Consider the following 18,881-nt stretch of genomic DNA (forward strand, 5'->3'; position numbering starts at 1 on the left):
CGTTACCCCTGGATGGGATGTGAGTTATGTGTACAAAATAAACAACTACCTACATCTCTGTATGTTGGTTTGTGCATATGTATCTTGGATCTACTAACGTCTGGAAGACTGGCTAACAGTAACTTTCCCCCAGGAGTGGGGAAGGAATGGAAATTTTGCAGTATCTTTAGCCTGCCATGCCCACCAAGACACGCGCTCAGAACCAATACTAAAAAAAAAATATGAATCCCACCACTGCTAAACAACCACTAGTTATTTTAGCTAGTGGTTGGATGGAGGACTCTTTTGGATGCAGAATTAAAGGGTTGACTGAGAAGCCACAAATATATCTTGGAAGAAACCACTAGTACAATGCTAGGAAACCTGGATGGATATCCACATACTATAGGTTCCTGTAACTAGGAACCAGGCAAGATGGGTGACATATAAGTGGAATGAATGAAAAAATGAATAAAATAAATAAATTAACTAGGATTGAGGGTGATTCTTCTTCTCAGCTCTCAAATAAAAAAAAATATTGATATATTTTAGGGATAAGGAAAATATTTTAGGGTAAGAAAAAATATTGGGGCATTTTTGGGCAAAGGCATTTGCCTGCTTTCAAACTGTTAGATTAGGAGCTAGGGTGAAGATGGGAGCTCACCGCATTACACAATGCTCAGGTTTGGCATCTTAACTGCCAAGATATTGGGATGGTAACAACACTCTATGACATCATACTGGCTGCATGACCATGGAAACGTCTTTGGACAGCGCTGGCTCAGTGACCCTTGAAACGAAGATGAACAGGAGAGTAAAAATCTGCAGGGACTCTTTTACCTTTACTTTTGGGGCAAGGAAAACATGCTAGCATTTTGGGGATCATGCTTTTCCAAGTCACTGTAGTCATGATTGCATCTTGCTTCAGTGAAAGATTATCTTTATAAAGAATGCCCAAACAATACATATATAAACACATACACAAATGCACGTGAGATAAACAAATGGCTTGAAAACTGTCAAGAGCAAAATGAAGATTTTCTGTGTGGGACAATAGAGGGTGAGAAATTTTTGGAATAATAACATTCTATACACACTCTACACAAAAGGAAAAACAATAATATTGCTGGGATTATATCCATAAATTGGTAGCTACAAAAAAAAAGAAAAAGAAAAAGCAAATAGTGTGCAGCTTTTCATGCCACCTGGTCCACAGTTGGAATAAAAATGGAAAACAGCCAAACATTTGCCAATTTCGTCCTACCTTTCTTCATCTGTCCAGGATGCATCTAAGAACAGTTGCAATGTTCTTCAAACAGTCAGAAGACCCCAAAGCAATCTTGCCTGGATTTTAATGTATAATCTACAGGGTGCTGTGCAAAAATAAATAAATATTGGCTTTGTTACTATGATCTGCACAGGTGAAGCCTTCAAGGTATTTTTCTTCTTTAAAGGACCTGCAAACTGAATGTTAAGCCAACTGAAGTCTGGGAATTGAGAGGTAGATAAGGCTACAGTTCTAGCCCATGAGAAAAACTCACCACCCACAGACTCACTTCCTATACAGTTTCCCTACTGCCAACAGAATAATAACATTTTCTTTCTTTTTCCATTTGAGATCTGGGTTGCAAATTTTAATCACCACTTTTGGGGATGTATGCTTTGAATCAGTTTGACTTCTGATGTCTAGTCCTTGCAGTTTTCTTGGCAAAGTTTTTAGGGAAGGGAGTTACTTACTTACTTACTTACTTACTTACTTACTTACTTACTTACTTACTTACTTATTTATTTACTTGATTGAATTTCTATTGCCGCCTATTCACCCATTAACTTTTATTTTATTACCTTTGCCTTCTTCCTAAGCTGAGAGTAGCTAGCTAGCTTTGGGCCTAAGCCTGAACTAGAACTTGAGACCTCCATTTTCTAGCCTGATGCTTTAATCAGTAGACCAAACTGTCTCTCTTTATCACCATTAAAAAGCAAAGAGATGGAGAAAAGGGTTTGCAGCCAGAAATCCAGAGATGCATTGAGATTTGTCTAATACCATTCTGTAAAGGTGTTCTTGGATAAGGTGATATAAATAAGAAAAGGTTCCCTTCGCACATACGTGTTAGTTGTTTCTGGCTCTAGGGGGTGATGCTCACCTCCGTTACAAAGCCAAAGAGCCAGTGCTGATCATCTCCACGGTCATGTGGCCAGCATGACTAAACACCAAAGGCAAATGGAACACACTTTCTCACCAAAGTGGTCCCTATTTTTCTACTTGCATTTTTACATGCTTCCGAATTGCTAGGTGATAGAAGCTGAGGCAAGTAATAGGAGCTCACTCCATTACATGGCGCTAGGGATTGAAACCACCAAACGGTCAACCTTCTGATAGACAAGCTCAGCATCTTAGCCACTGAGCCACCAATATATGTACCCCTTTAAAAAAAATATTTGTCTGCTTCCTGCTTTGGGGACCATTTCAGTGCAATATAGATCACTGAGGTTTGCATGCAGGTATAATCAATGGTTTTGACCTCACTTTCATATGAAGGACGAAATAAGGAAAAGCAATTATTTTCTAGTCAAACTTGGAACAAATTTTTTTCTCGATGATTGAGAAGGTGTGCCATCTAGTGTAAAGGAAAAGAAATATTGAATATCTATTTCATCTCTCTCAAACCCTCCCCTTTGTCTTGTTCCAAATTTACAAAAACATCAGCTAGGATTTTCTCCATCTATCCATATCTTTTCCTTTTCATCCAAAGAAGTAATATTAATATATGTATACTAAATTAGACAGTGACTTATATGTTTGTTTAATCAGTGACATCATCAAAGTTATCAAATCCCACATGATTCCTATGTCACCAGATCATGGTTTAAACTGGACAAGATGTGTATACCCCTTCCCCATGTAAGAACCTGTTTTTTTCAAAAGACATTAAAAATTCAGTTGTCGCTGATGTGATTTGTGATATCAACAACATGTATAAAATAGGGCACCTACCTGATTGTTTCTGTATGTGGATTTCTGACTTAGTTACCCTCCTGCATCATTTGTCAACTTAGAAGACCCCTTTTAGAATGGATTCTACTAACAAACCATTTTATGGCTAATTTTTGAAACACTACCACTGTTAGATGAAAAATAATATGATTTTTGTTGTTTTGTTGAAGAATGGTTTCCTAAAGACATTCCAGATGTTGTTACCAATGCAGAAGGAGATACTATATGTCACAAGCAACAATCAGAGGGCCCAGACTAAATAAACACAGAGAATCCACTTGATCCATATCTGGAGAAGATTCAAACATGGAAGAATACTCTTCAATATTAAAATGCAATGGAATACTCCAAACATTACAGAACTCATGACCATATCCATTCACTCATTCACACATGCTTCATAATGAGATACAGAATTTTTTGAACAATCTTTCTAAAGAGGTAAACTGCAATGATTTTGTTCAGCTGCAGTGGAACGCAAGGGGGTTAGATCACTCTCTCTTTTCAGTTAGGAGAAATATGGATGAGTTAAATGCTGATGGGTTCCTGAACTATGCTGAAAGTAATGTTGAAGTATTATGGAGTGGCAATTTACAACTTGTGGTCACTGAAGAAAAATGAGGGTGCAGGCATTAGGAAATTAAGAACTGTAGTATTCAGTAAGGTCTTGGAAGAAGGGGAGAAGATGCCATACGGTTGATTTCAATGTGGAGGGAGAATTTCTGTGTTTTGCAGGCTGCCTGCTGTATTTGTTAGATAACAGATCATTTACTAAGAAATAAATTGCTATTAGAGCCAGGGATTTCCACATTAGATTTGTATTTCCACAGATAGCAAAGTTGATTTTTCACACACATAAATCTATGTATCTATGTATAACTATAAAGATTTTGTTTTTAATTAAGGGTTTTTTTTGGTCACAGATAGACCCTAACAAGAAAAATAGGTTGTTACAAGAACATTTTTTTACACAACAAACATTACTATGGATCAAAAATGTCAAAGACTTCCAGGGTGAATGGTACTTCGGAGAACTTTGCCACAGAGTTCACCACCACAGATTTAGACATGATTACCAATATTTCTGTTGTGCATGTTTGTAGTCTGTGTGTCATGAGTTGGATGTGAAGAAGACAAGATGCAGTAAAACCAACTTTATTTGTTGCTCCTAAGTTCTGCCTTGAAAGTCACTTAAAGTTGACAGAGGAAGGAAAATTTGTTTGTAATAATAGCGTATTTTGTGACAGGTGTGGTATTTATGTCTTTATCCCCCTCACCACACCTACCACAAATGTCAGAAAATCAAAATGGAGTATCCCCCTTTTCTGTATTAAAAGACTGATTTTAAAATTTTACAAAATTAAATAATAGCATAATTAGGCTATTTATTTCATAATGAACAGACAGGATTTACTTTCCAGGTACTTTGGTACAAATCAACAGTGGATTGGGGCTAGTTTTGGTTAGCTAATTACACAGTCTAGATTTGATAGTCATCCTTTTTTTTAATGGGATCAGGTTGACCACATGTTTAGTAGAAGTCCGGATCTATTGATTCGAGTATCAAATGAAGAGGTATTTACACCATATCAAGTTAGGGTCATGACCTGATGACAGTTGCTTCATGTGGGGTTTGTTTACTTTCATGATATGATTGATTAAATTGATAAACCATTGTGAAATTTAGTATGCACTTATTAGTGAGGAATGCATGTAAGGTTTGATCAAATTATTTCCATTTGAAAATGCCAGTGGAAAGCTTATTACAAAGCAGCAAAATTTCCAAAGATATCTTTATTATTACTACTGGATTAGCCAAAATATTCTCTCTTTATTCTGTTCAGTAGCAAAAAAAAACCACCCTTATATAATCTTCTGGAAAAACTTGTGGAGTGAAAATCCATTTTTATCTTCCCTGAAAAAATGCTGGTTTGTACCCTAATTGGGATTCTATTTAAAATCGTTTGTCATAAAACTGGGATTTTGTACTGAGCTCTAGATATCTACAAATCCTCATAAATATAAGGGAAGAACTAAAGATGGATATGATATTTTTAACAAAATGATAAAAGTGGTAACAATAACTTGGTAACCTCAGATTCTTATTTTTGAGTGAAACTTCCAAGATGTTTTAGTAGCCTAACTATATGATCACATGGAATTAAATACAAACACAATACTTAGTCTGTGTGTATGGGTGGAAGTGTATGTGTATGAGTGCATATGTAATTTTCTGATAGCTGTAAAAAAAAATAACAACAATGCAATTTGGCAGAATGACTTTGACAGTAGTAATGGAGCCACATCTCCACTTCGACTTACATGACAGGAGCAGCTTTATAGGGTTCTAATGGTGATCCCAGTAAGTTTTATCTCTGAGGAGACTCAAGCTGCTTTGAAGGAATGAGTGCCCACCATGTTGTGGTGTGTATTTGTGCAAAGATTTGCAGTATTGTGGATGTGATGTTCCCATTGAAACTCTGCCCCTTCTTTAGGTCTCTGTGACACTGTCACATGTACAAAAGGAGAGAAGGTTGCAATAGAATATTCTGCCACTCATAGTGATCTGAGTCAGATGGCCTAGAAATATGAAATTTGCTGATAATAGTGCATCACATCCCTCTACAGCAGGGGTGTCAAACTTGTGTTGTCACAGCAGCGTCATGTGACGTATTGGGTCTTTCCCCTTTCTTCAGGAAACTGGGCATGGGCATGAGCAGCTTGTGATGCATCTGGCCCACGGGCTCTGAGTTTGACAGCCCTGCTCTACAGGTAGTCCTTGAGTTACAACCACAATTAGGACTGGAATTTTCATCATAAGTTGTTGTGCTGCAAGTCAAGTTGGACCTGATTTTACATCTGTTTTTATTGTTTGATTGTTAAGCAAATCATGCAGTGAATGAAACAAACCCAGTGTTCCCAATTGCCATTTTCTAGCAGAAGTTGGTAAAAAAAAGCCTCCAAATTGCAATCACATGATCCCAGGAAAGTGCAACTAGTCATAACTGTAAGCCAGTTGCCCTTACACCCAAACTGTGATCATGTGATTGTGGGGGTGCAGTTGTATGTGAAAGTACAGGTTATAAGTTAATTTTTCCAAGACCATCATAACTTTGAATAATAATTTAATGAATCCTGAATCAAGGAGTACCTATATTACTATATCCCTGTTCCAGATGACTTATAGCATGATTATTGATAAGCAATCACAAATCCATTGTCCCCCATGCCTCAGATTTTCTATATAAGCAAATAGTCCAAAACCTCTTAAAGGAGAAGCTAGAGGTAATAATTATATACAAAAAAACCAATAGATGAACACAAATAGGAGAGGAACCAAAATTGCTGAAATGACTTGATGTAGCTTTGTGCAAAATTTTTGACATCTTCATAGTCTTCAAAAACTTTATTGAACCCTACTAAATCCAGAAGCATTCTAGTTGCAATTGCCAATGTCAATAAAGGCTTATCAGGAATATCATTGGTCTTTGCTAAGAGAAAGGCACCCTGCCAACCATGCTCTGCATTTGCAGAAAGTTTCAACTCTTCCTTCACTGGTAAAAGGGAAATGAGTATGAAGGTGATACTAGATTCTAGACCCTGAGTGAAATGTTTAGAATACCTGACCCACTGCAAGAACTATTCAGATGCAAAGTGGTTTTTTTCCCAGTTTGACCAGTCTATCAGGGCAACCTGGTCTACCCAATTATGGGACAGAGCATACTGCTTCCACTTTCGCCTTTCAGCCTCAATCCAGGAGTCTTATCAGGCAGTCACTTTTGCAACAAACTAAACATAAATACAAATTTATTCAGAGGCAGAGAGATTATGCAAAGGAACCTACACATTCTGTGATTGATATACTAGTTCCACGAACATATCCTGGGAAGCTCCACCTTTGATAATTACTTGCACCTTTGATAATTACATTGCAAGAGACTGGGGCAGACCAAAACAAGCAATTGGCATTCCTCTATGGGGTGAAGAGAATTGCAGGGCAAACAAGAGAGCAAGTTCCTCCACTTAGATGTTGATTATAGCTACATTTGAAGTGCTGTTGCAATGGCTTTAAATATTTTTGTAAACAATCATTTTCATCATAGACAAGTTCCCCATTATTTTAAGGCAAGGAAAAGCTTGGTTCAATTTAGTCATGCAGGACATGAGGGGAAGGAAGTCATCTCTCCAGATAGAGATATTATAATAAAAAATATATATGACCTTGAAGAAAGGAAACTGGCTAGGAAACACTAAGACAAGAGCTGCTGGCAGTAAAAAAAATGTTTTTGAACAATGAAGACACTTATTGGATAGAGCAGCCCACCCTACACCAGTCTGGACTGACCATAAAAATGTAGAGATGCTGCAAAACACCAAATCTCTTACGTCTCAGCAAATTAGGTGAGCACAATTTTTCTCTCAATTTGACTTTTGTATTTCATATATGCCAGGCTCCCAGAACAAGCTTCCAAATGAACTTTTATGCAAGTCTTCACTCATACATCCGCACCCCATGAGCAACAATATTGAAGCTAAGCAACTTTGGATACTATTATAAGACAGATCAATATGAAAGGCTGGAAGCAGGAAGGAAAGCTGGTAATTTTTCATTGGATTAAAGCTCAACAGTATACCAGAGCCCAGATGGCTGAACTCAAGGAAGCCTAGCAACCTACCATTTCAGTTTTCACAATTGCAGGGTGACAGTTATTATATGGTGGAGTTTTATATGTGCCTCTTCCCCTAATGAAGCGCTACAACTGTGGTATAACAAAGCAGCAGGACACAGGACTTATTCAGAACTCAACAAAAAGCTCTCTCAGATAATTTTGATTGTGCTGCATCCAGGGAAATTAAGGATCATGTTTCTTCTTGCCATGTTTATCAGAGTAAAACAAATCTCTGGTAAACCAACTGGATTATTGCAACCACTAAACACACATTACTCCCAAGTATGGACACTTTCGCAATATTTTCTCACTCCCAGTTGACTTTGGGTCTAAGGCAAGAGTAGAACTTTTGGTCTCCAGTTTCTAACCTGATGCATTAACCACAGTCCTCAGATATCACAACCCTAAATAAAGCCTGGATCATCAGAAGTATAAAGTACTGTCCGAAGTTGGAAGTGTGCTTACAGATGATCTAGAATAAGAAAGGTATTATTATCCTAGAATCATTTCCAAGGGAAAATAGATGTTGATTATAGCCACATTTGAAGTGCTGTTGCTAATGGTTTTTATATATTTTTGTAAACAATCATTCTCATCATAGACAAATTGCCCAATATTTTAAGCCTTTTCTTTCCAAGCATGAAATGATGTGTGCTGTTCATTCCAAACAGGCTACTAAACTCATAAAGGCAATAGTAATCCAAATTAGTCACACACACACACACACACACACACACACACACACACACACACACCCCTCATGGTCCACAGGCCAAATGCATCACCTGTTGGCCCATCCCCACCCAGTTTAGCGAAGGGGGAAAAAGTCCCAATACATCCCATGACGACATAAGTTTGACACCCCTGATTTAGGCTGTAACCAATTATATCTACATTGCACAATCTGGATTTCACACACAGTCTATTTACAAGTGACTGAAGTCTCATTCAGTTTCCCCCCAGCCACCTAAAGCATGAGTCCCCAAACTGTGGGTTGTGGCCCAATACCAAGCCGCAACCTATTTGCAACTGGGCTTCACTCATGCAAGCATCACAGGCACTTGCAGCCCCACTTGTGGAGCAAATAAAAGTTGCTCACCTGCCCCTCCCACAAAACCATCCCCTTCCCCCCCCTCCCCCTCCACTCTGGGCTGCCAACCCAGAAAGGTTGAAGAATTCTGATTTAAAGGATATCTAGGAAATGAATCCACTTTGTTTGTGAGCATATTTGGAGGACCTGATCCTTCTTCTATTTAGAGGATAACTAGAGTGCAAGTCTTTAAAGCAACAAACTTCAAAGGCTATAAAACCAATAAATTTACACATTCAGAGCTACAGCTGATGGCTGCCTATTAAGAAAGCTTAAGAAGCTAAAAGTCTGCCATTTGGTAAATTCACAATGAAATTATTTTCCCTATGATCAAATGTATTTGTTTATCCCTTTATCAGATTATATTGTCAAATCCAATCCTTGGAGGAAAGGGAGCCATATAAACTGTCAGTAAATTAATATTGTAAATTAACTAATAAAGATTAGGCATTTCCCCTTAATCAGGGATGGTTAGATGAGTGTATAAATGTTCATTTGCATCTTAATGGGTATCTGGGAATCGGATTTCATCACAATTAACTTTACCTTTTAGTTATGCAAAACAGTGTTATTAAGATATTTATTTGATCAGAGTAAGATAATGAAGTTCCAATTATTCTACAGTTTCACATTTTCCCACTGTTTGGAGTAATAGGTTGCAGGTAGTTTTTTGTGGTTATTTTTCTTATGCTGATGGAATTTGTCCTCATGATGCTTTTGTAAGTCTCCAAATAATAATTTAAAATGATTCCATTATTCCATTTTCTTGGTACAACATGCAACATGTCTGTCTCTAAGGAAACACTGTTAGATTTCCCAGGAATTTCCTTCTTTCAAATAGTAACCAGGCGGGATGCTGCAAAACTTACTAGACCAGTCAAAGTTGGCTAGGTACTGCCATCTAGTGAGGTATGCCACATAATGGCTCAAATCTTTTCTCTGTTTAATTTGCAAAACTGCTTTATTTAGCTTCCATACATAAATGAGAATGGCTATGTAACCTAAATTCCAAACCTTGTGGAGAGGTATATAGGAGCTCTGCAAGAGGGGATCAATTTATTTTGCAAAGCACCAGAGAGCAGGATGATATAGTAACAATAGAGATCCTGTAAAGGGCGCATGCAGCATACTGCTGTGTCTAATACAGGGGCCTCTTTGCATTGCATGATCTCACTCACTATCCTGGGCTGGAAAGTCCCGGACTTGTACATGATCTCACCTTACTAGCATCACCACTATTCTTAAGGATTTCACTTATCCAAATGCTGTATCTATGTTACCTTTGTCTTCTTGTAAAAACCCTATAAATGCAATAAATGCTGCTCAGGCAGTCAGACATCTTGGCACCCTGCACAATGACTGGTCTTTGAACTCCATCAGCAGAACAAGAAACAACAGATGGAAACTAGTCAAGAAGAGAAGCAACCTGGAATTGAAGAAAAGCTTCCAAACAATGAAGATAGTTAACTAATGGAACCGTTTGCCTTCAGATGTTTTGGGTGCTTCATCACTGGAGGTTTAATAAGAGACTGGACAGTCTCTTGTCCGAAATGGTATTGGGCAGTGGTTCCCCTGGGGGGCGGTGGGATGCCTTAGGGGGGCACTAAGAGGCAAGGGGGCGCTAAGAGGTGGCAGGCGGGCGTTCGAGGTGCTGGCCCTGCAGGCTCACTGACTGCTGGCCATGCAGCCCATTGACTGTTTCATCACTCTGTATTCAGCACCTTGAATGTGGAACCCATGCGCGGTGAGCCTTGCCAAGCCTGTGGGGGAGAGGTGGGAGGTGGTGGAACGAGGGCGCCTTAGCTTGCAGGCTGCCTTCTCCAGTGGAAGTGGCGGTGGCGCGCCAGAAGGCCCGAAAGCAAAACCCTCCCAAGGCATGCAGTGGTCCCTTGGTGAGAGCTCCGCCGCCAGGCAGGAGGACCCACCTGTCAGCTGCGCTGGGCGCCCCAGCAAAGCATTTCACGCTCTTCCTGGCACCAGGCAGGAATGGCATCTGGACACTTCTCCTGGGGTGGGCTGATCCTGCGCTGAGGCCCCGGGAGATTTGCTTCCCCACATGGGGTTGGGCTGCCCTCTCGGGCAGGGGAGGCTTTGTCATACCAGTAGTAGGCCATCGTTTTTAAAAGAATTGGCTTTGCCTTTGAAGGCGAAGGGAAGGAGATGACAGGAGCGCCTGAAGCCGAGTGTCTCTGCCAGGCTCCGATTGCAGGGAGGATCCGGGGCTGGCTGCGCGTGGCTGCACCAAACGCTGGCAGCATGGAGAGAACGGAAAGCAATGGTGGTGGAAGGTCTCCTGATATGAAGTGCCCCACCAACGCCAAGGTCAACATCCAAGCCGTCGCCACCCGCCCGCCTGAGGATGCAAAGGGGGGATTAAGTCACCCCAGAAAAGACGGTCTAGCCGTTTTTTCAGGGGTCAAAAAAAAATAAGGCCCAGCCTTATTTTGTGAGAAACATGGTACATACACAGCAATTTTCTGCCTTGAAATACTTTTAAGGTTGTTATTTAAAATTTGGCCTAGTTTAACTGACAGGTTAATCCTGTTTATGAAAATTATTGTCAGTATATAGAATTTTTAATACGTAACATCACCAAAATAAATGCTTCCTTAAGAGAGTAATATCAGCATTTATGCATTTATTCATATATGTTGGACATGAAACTTTTATGACTTTAAGGTGTGTCAAAATGGTGGGAGAAGACCCCATGCTTTTAGCCTTCTCTTTTTCATATACTTTGTCTCCAGATATCCCTCACAGCAAATTACTTTCTTTTCAGATTCAAGACAGCCTCTTTGTCTCAATTCTAATGTTCTCTCTTCTGCAATACATTTTGCCTTTATCTGTCTCTGCCCAACTATGTGTGTTTATGACCTAGGTTCTACTTCTCACTCCAAGTTGTCTCTCCCACAGATCTCACAGAAAGTACAGACTCCGAAAGAAATATCCTCATTGACTCAATTAAGACACAGCTATGCATTCATTAACATAATGCTTCTCTAAAATTCTCCAAGTTCATAGTTGTTCGTACATCTGTTTCATCACTTTTAGGTTGTAGAACAGAGAAAAATAACCAATAATACATCATGCTTCCAACTCTCACTCTGCAGTCCCCTAGGAGTATACCACTTAACATCAGGGGGAAAATAGCAGTTTTCATGACACACTAATTACCCTCTTTTTACAAGTATTGTTTCTGGAAAGCTATTTCCATCTATCTAATGTAGCATCCCCAGAGAGAAAAGAAAAAAGTCATTCCCAACCCCACCATTCCATTGATGGAACTTTTCTGAAATGGTTTTGAAAAGGGAGGTGTGGCCTTTAACTGACAAAAGGGTGCATACTCTTGCTGTAAAGGTCTCTCTGACTTGCTCTTTTTTATATCAGAGACTCAGTTGCTTAGTGGTGATTAACTTTTTAATGCCTGTGGATATGAACATCCAAGTCAAAGACAAAAGGTAGAATCCTCGTACAGATAGTTGGATTTGTAAATTAAAAGTGATGGAATTGGAGCCAATATAATTGCCGGGCCAGTATTTATAAATCTAGTTTACAGTCTGAATGAAGCAAGCCACAGTGGAAGTGTTACTTTTAGTACTTCTTTTTTTGCTTAGTACATATATCCCACACTATTCTTTTCATAGATTTGATCACTTTTCCCCCTTCTGCTTTGCACATTTTTGCCTTTACCTTTTCATTATTCTCCTGACTGTTCTGCCATTCTCCCTTTTTCTCCTTCCTCCAAACTTCACTTTCCCCTTCTTTTTTCCCCTTCTATTGCTGAGACAGAAACAAAAAGTTGCTTCAAAGACTAATTTGGTGTGCTATGGTGCAGCTTCTCCCCTTATCAATCTTACTTATTACCAGTCTGGCTTATAAAGAAGAACTTTATCAAGCATTCACTTGCTCTTCCCGAGCCTCATTTTAGCCCTTACTCTTTTCTGTGCAATGTTTTTGCATGAAGTGAGCTTAAAGCACTTTTGTGGATAGATTATGACATTAAGTCAGTAATTAGAGAAATGTTGATCTCAGGTTCTGAGGTAACCACAGTTGTGGGTGAACTAAGAAACTATATATCTTTGCTGCCACCCCCTTTTATTGTAAACCTGGTTTTCCCTTTCATACCAGTCATCTGGGGAACAAGAGGGGACTGAAGGAACATTATATACGGGAGTCTCTGTGGAGAAAATTAAAAGAAAATGTTATTTGAAAATTCCACTCTGATTATCGACTATTGAAGCATTTTCTTATCCTATAATATACAAAAAAGGAACAAACAGATATGGTGAAATATTGAATGAAAAGGGTGAACTCAAATATATACAAAAACTAGAGGAACAAGGTATAAAGATGAATTGCTTTTCATATGCGCAAATACATTCAAGGTATGATAAAGATTCTAAAATGGAAGGTTTCTATGATAAATTGACTGATTTAGATAAGATTTTGACAGGTACTGATGAAAAGATGATTAAAAAACTGTATGGATATTTATTAGAAATTAAATTAGAAGAACAAGTTAAAGAAACTATGATTGCTTGGGGGGGAAACTTTGGATATGGGATCGATTTAGAGAAATGGCAAAAATTGTGGTCTCCAAATTATAAAATGACAATGTCAATAGCATATAAAGAAAATTTGTATAAGATGTTTTACAGGTGGCATTTTCCCTCGACAAAAATAGCAAGAATGTTCAAGAATAAATCCGAAAAATGTTGGAAATGTCATCAGACACCTGGCTCATATTACCATATGAGGTAGACTTGTGCGGATGCTAAAAAATACTGGACTAAAATCCACATGTGGTTGGAAAAAATGACAAAAAAACATATAGACTTGAAACCAGAGATATTTTTATTGGGAATTTTACCTGAAATATATAGTAAAGACTTGAAATACCTGATTGTAAACGTATTAACAGCAGCTAGGATTGTATTTGCTAAAAACTGGAAAAATGAGAAAATACCATCACAGGAGGAAATCATTAAGAAAATATTGTGCTGAAATGAGTAGATTGACATTTGAAATTAGAGAACAAGAGAATAAACAATTTTATAAAATTTGGGATCTTTTCTATCAATGGTTAGATAAAACAGTAATGAAACATGTAGACTTTTAGAAAATAATAAATATATAAAGATGTACTTCTTTCTTTTTATTTCTACAAAACGATTTTAGGGTAGATTTGGGATGATAATATGAACTGTTATAAAATAAACTAAGTAAATTATGATTATCTGTAAAACATGAATGTATAATGTACAAAATGTATGTACAAAATGTACAAAATGTACAGAATGTATAAAAGTATAGTCAAATGATTGATTAATAATGATACCAAGGTATTTAATTTTTGATTGAAAATATGAGATTATATGCAATGTAATTGTAATTGAAGACTACGAAATGGAAGCACAAAATAATTTGTAAACCAACCAGCACACTGTATGTACACATATAGAAGATAGCTTGATGTTTTTATGTTTTGTTTGTTTATGTTTGTTTTTAAAAACAATATATATATATATATATATATATATATATATATATATATATATATATATATATATATATATATATATATATACATACATACACACACATACACATACACATACATATACATATACATATATATATATTAAAGAGGGGACTGAAGGGGAAATCCATTTTATCCACACAAAGTTTCCCTAAACTCTGGCTAAATACAAAAAGAGAAACTAAAATAAATATTTGGGATATTGCAGTTCAGCCAAACCAAGACAGGGGCTAGGAGTCAATTAGTCAATTCCAAGGTGTAAACAAACTTTAGTGAAGGTGCCAAAAGAAAGCATGTTTTCATAAACAATACATAGTTTGAAAAAACAACAATCCTTCTCTAAATTCCTAACACAATTCTAAACATAGTTAAATCACTAAATTTTCAACCCTGCCTGATTTAACCTCCCAATCGCCACCCCCAACTTCAGCCAAATCCTTCACAAAAGGTATTTCAAACATTTCCTGTCCAAACCATGGCAAACCTCTCCTTTTCTTTTATTGGCTCTCAGGGATCAGGTGACTCTGGCCATGTCAAGCAGGCTTGGGATTTTAAAGACCATCCAGCCTCCTACAAACTCTTTCCTCCCTTGATTTGACTTTTTTGCCTCTTGTCTGAATGCTGGAACAAAAATAAAAAATAAAATTAGTATCTCTTCGTATGGATATATGTATATGCACATGCACATCCGTATGTGTACTGGCCCTCTCTCTCTCCTTTGCAGTCATGGTCATGATTTATCTTTATGTGAATTAAAGTGATGTGAATTTCTTCCACAATCTTCTCTTAGCTCATTTAATCTCAGAAAACTGGCCCTACTGGCTTCATTAACATTGGTTTTGCCTTTTTCCCTTATCCCAATAGCTAACTGCTCTGCACTTTTCCACATCCTTCCAAAGGTCACCAAAGGCAGTGTATACAAAAAAAAACTGAGTTGGAAGGAACCTTAGAGGTCTTCTAGTCCAACCTCCTGCTCAAAAGGAGACTCTGGCCTGCAGACAAATGGCTGTTTGATCTCTTCTTTAAAAAAATAAATAAATCAAATGATGAAGCAGTTACAACTTCTAAAGGGAAGTTGTTCTACTGATTAATTATTCTAACTGTCAAGAAATTGGATACTAATATGTCACATGATCTAGATTCTATCCTTCTGTTAATACAGTCTAGGACTGCAATGGCTCTTTTTGGTGGCTGCAGCATGTTTCATTGACTGTCTACCAGGACCAGAGGTGGTATTCAGCAGCTTCTGACCAGTTCTGGAGAACTAGTAGCGGACATTTTGAGTAGTTTGGAGAACCAGCAAATACCACCTCTTACTGGCCTCACTCCCATCTATTCTCTGCCTCCTGAGTCCCAGCTGATTGGCTGGGTCTTTTTTGTTGCCCTGCACAGGAGAATGGAGCTGGAAAGCAAGTTAGTGAAGTGGGGAGGGAATAGGATTTTGCAGTAACCTTCCCCTGGAGTTGGATGGGAATGGAGATTTTACAGTATCTTTCCCCTAGAGTGAAGTGAAAAATGGAGATTTTACAGTATATTTCCTCTGCCTTGCCTACCAAGCCATGCCCACAGAACTGGTAGTAAAAAGAGAAAAAAAAAGAATCCCACCACCGACCAGGAAGCCTCTCACAGTTACTGCTGTTAAGCAAGGTACCACTTATTTACCTTTGCATTTACTTTTCTGACGGTTGGTGTGAGTTTGTGTGAGAGAAAAATAATCTCAGTCCCAGCTGAGGTGGCTTCACCAGAAAAAGATGATAGAGGCAGTTTGTAGCTTTGGATTGCCAGAAAGAGTTAAATATAAAAGAACATGTACCTTGCAGTTTTGACCAGTGTTTCTCAGCCTCAGTAACATTAAGATGTGTAGATTTAAAGTTGTTGAGATTGAAAACATTGGTCTGGGCCATTTTTGTTTTGTGGGACTTTCATGTGTTTTGCTTCTATATTCACAGGAAAAAAAATTAATTTCATGAAGAAAGGAGAATCAAATAAGGTATGGGCAGGTAAGTTCATAGTGCTGAGCCAATAACCAGAGTACATTGATCTCCTATTTAAAAGGAGGATGGATATAACCATCCCAGAGATGTAGGACTAATAATAAATTGTCTTTCAGCTTTATTATGTAGTTAAAATAAAAGGGGAAATAGAATTTTTGGTTAGGGTTTTTGTTGTTGTTGTTAGATTTTCAACTTTCGACCATAATTAGGACTGCAGTCTGGATCATTGAACAAAGCAGTCATTTAACCAGATGCCCACATGACTATTTTTCATAAAGTCTACAATCCTGATCAGGAGTGATGAGAATTCACTGAATTAAGTTTGTAAATGAATCTTGTCTCCCAGCAAAGAAAGGATTCCAGAAACTACATTTCTATAGATAATGAAAAGGACAAATATTCCATAGGTTACCATCTGGCATCCCTCTGTTAGGATTTCAGAAGCAAATTTGTTTCATTTTTGTATACCAAGCATGAGAAAGTGTTGAAATGTTTTACTTTTTCATTAATATTTATGGCAAATAACATTTATATAAGAAAGATAGGCAGTTTCATCATTCTTCGGAAAATAATCTACAATTGATTTTATCTTTTTAATGTAATGTGTCATTTTCATGTTTATTTGTTCTTGAGAGAAACTAGCAATTTTGAGGCAGCTTGAGAACTTGTAATAAAAAAATAAAGTTATTTAAGATAAATATGGATATTAATTTTGCCACCTTCAGGGTCTCAATAACCATTTAGTTTTTTACATTATCTAATTTGATAAAATGTTTCAAAAGATTGCATAAGGATAGATTTATTTATTGAGCTTATGGAAAAAAGATAGATGACTCTAAGCAGCAAATAAATGATTTTTTTTTACCCAACTATTATCATGTAATTCTATCTATCCATCCCTCCATCCCTTCATCCCTCCTTCCCTCTCTCCTATTGGAATGGAATTCATATTACATTTTGTGGGTGTTTCACTGTACATAATTGATTATATAATCAAAAGGGATACTTCATAGATGGGAATCAGAAGTAGTTCTTCCTTGTTTCCGTAACATAAATTTTGATATTTAAGTATAGATGATGAACTGAGGAAACTTCATTCTTTTCAGAAGTACCTTTGTATTAAACCACAGTTTAGTTTTAATTTATAACAGTGTCTTGGAAATGTCAGATCAGAATAAACGGAGGTTTCAAGAATATAGCAAGAAGATAAAGGAAACAGTTTCTTTCTTTACTCTTTTCCCTTTCTTATTCTCCAATTCACAAATTTTTTTCTGACATGAAAGGTGAAGACTTTTTTTTTTTTTCAAATTCTAAGAATTGGATAAGACTGCATTCTACTTAAGGGTGGACCCTAGTCAATTCCAATGGAGAGATAAAAAAAATACAGGCAGTCCTTGACTTATAACAGTTCATTTAGTGACTGTTCAAAGTTAAAAGGGCATGTAAAAAGTGACTAATGATTGCTTTTCACACTTACATCTATTGAAGCATCCCCATAGTTACTTGTTCAAAATTCAGGTGCTTGGCTGATTTGTATTTATGACAATTGAAGTGTCCCAAGATCACATGATCACCTTTTGGGAACTCCTGACAGACAATTTACTTATTAACCATGTTACTAGCTTAACAACTGTGTCAGGAAAAATTCACTTAACAACCATCTCACTTAGCAACAGAAATTTTGGGCTCAGTTGTGAACTACTAGAACTACTTATATTTCCTATTTCTTCTAGCACTCACTATTCTACCACGATACTGGAGTGAGAGTCAGATTGCATTTTAATTTGATGTGGAAGTAATAGGACATGATTTATTTGCAGGAAAGAACTGCAAGAGTTTAAGAGCTTTAAGAGCTTTCATTCCATGCATGCTTCCGCTGTTGAGTTTTATTGGGGAGAAGTTATTACAAAAATAGCATGCAGCAGATTAAACTTGAAAAATTTGGAAAAAAAATGCCTATTTTGTTTTGTGGGATGTATTCACATACACAGAAAATACTTAAATATTTTTTTTTCCTCCTTTCTATTTTTTCTCCCAGTTCCTGTGAAAATGGCATAGAAGTGACTTTACAAAATGATCTTTCAAAATGTGAAGAGTCTGTGACCTTGGGATAATGAGCTGCTGTCTCCAGGCTGCATGATAAATGGTTTCTGTTTTCCCTTTCCCACAGCTCCCTACTCCCAGAGTTTATGGCAGCCTGACATCTAGCAAAGCAAGGCCAGAGTGCAGAGTGGCAGTTCTGATAGTCTGACTCAGGGGTGGGGTTCAGCCGGTACAGACTGGTTCAGGTGAACTGATAGTTCCGGTGACGAGTTGGCCTGGCCCACCCACCCCTGCGCTAGTTTGTCCTATATTTCCTTTGTTTGAAGCCCAGCTGCTTTATTCACGGAGGTTATAGTAGAAGGTAAGTTTTAGATGTACCACACACATGCATCCGCGCACAAAGCGCACACTCACTGAATCGGTTGTTACATCGGTTGAATCCCACCACTGCTCTGACTCCCTTGAAAAAGGGCTAATCCTACAGGTGAAAAAAAAAAGAAGAGTGTTAGTTCTGAAAGACATATCAGGACTAGCAAATTATGAATGGAAGATAGCTTAAGGGATTTGGGAG

Source organism: Pseudonaja textilis, chromosome 3, assembly GCF_049901715.1.
Source record: "Pseudonaja textilis isolate UNSWEBS1 chromosome 3, rPseTex1.2, whole genome shotgun sequence".
In the NCBI taxonomy this organism is placed as follows: Eukaryota; Metazoa; Chordata; class Lepidosauria; order Squamata; family Elapidae; genus Pseudonaja; species Pseudonaja textilis.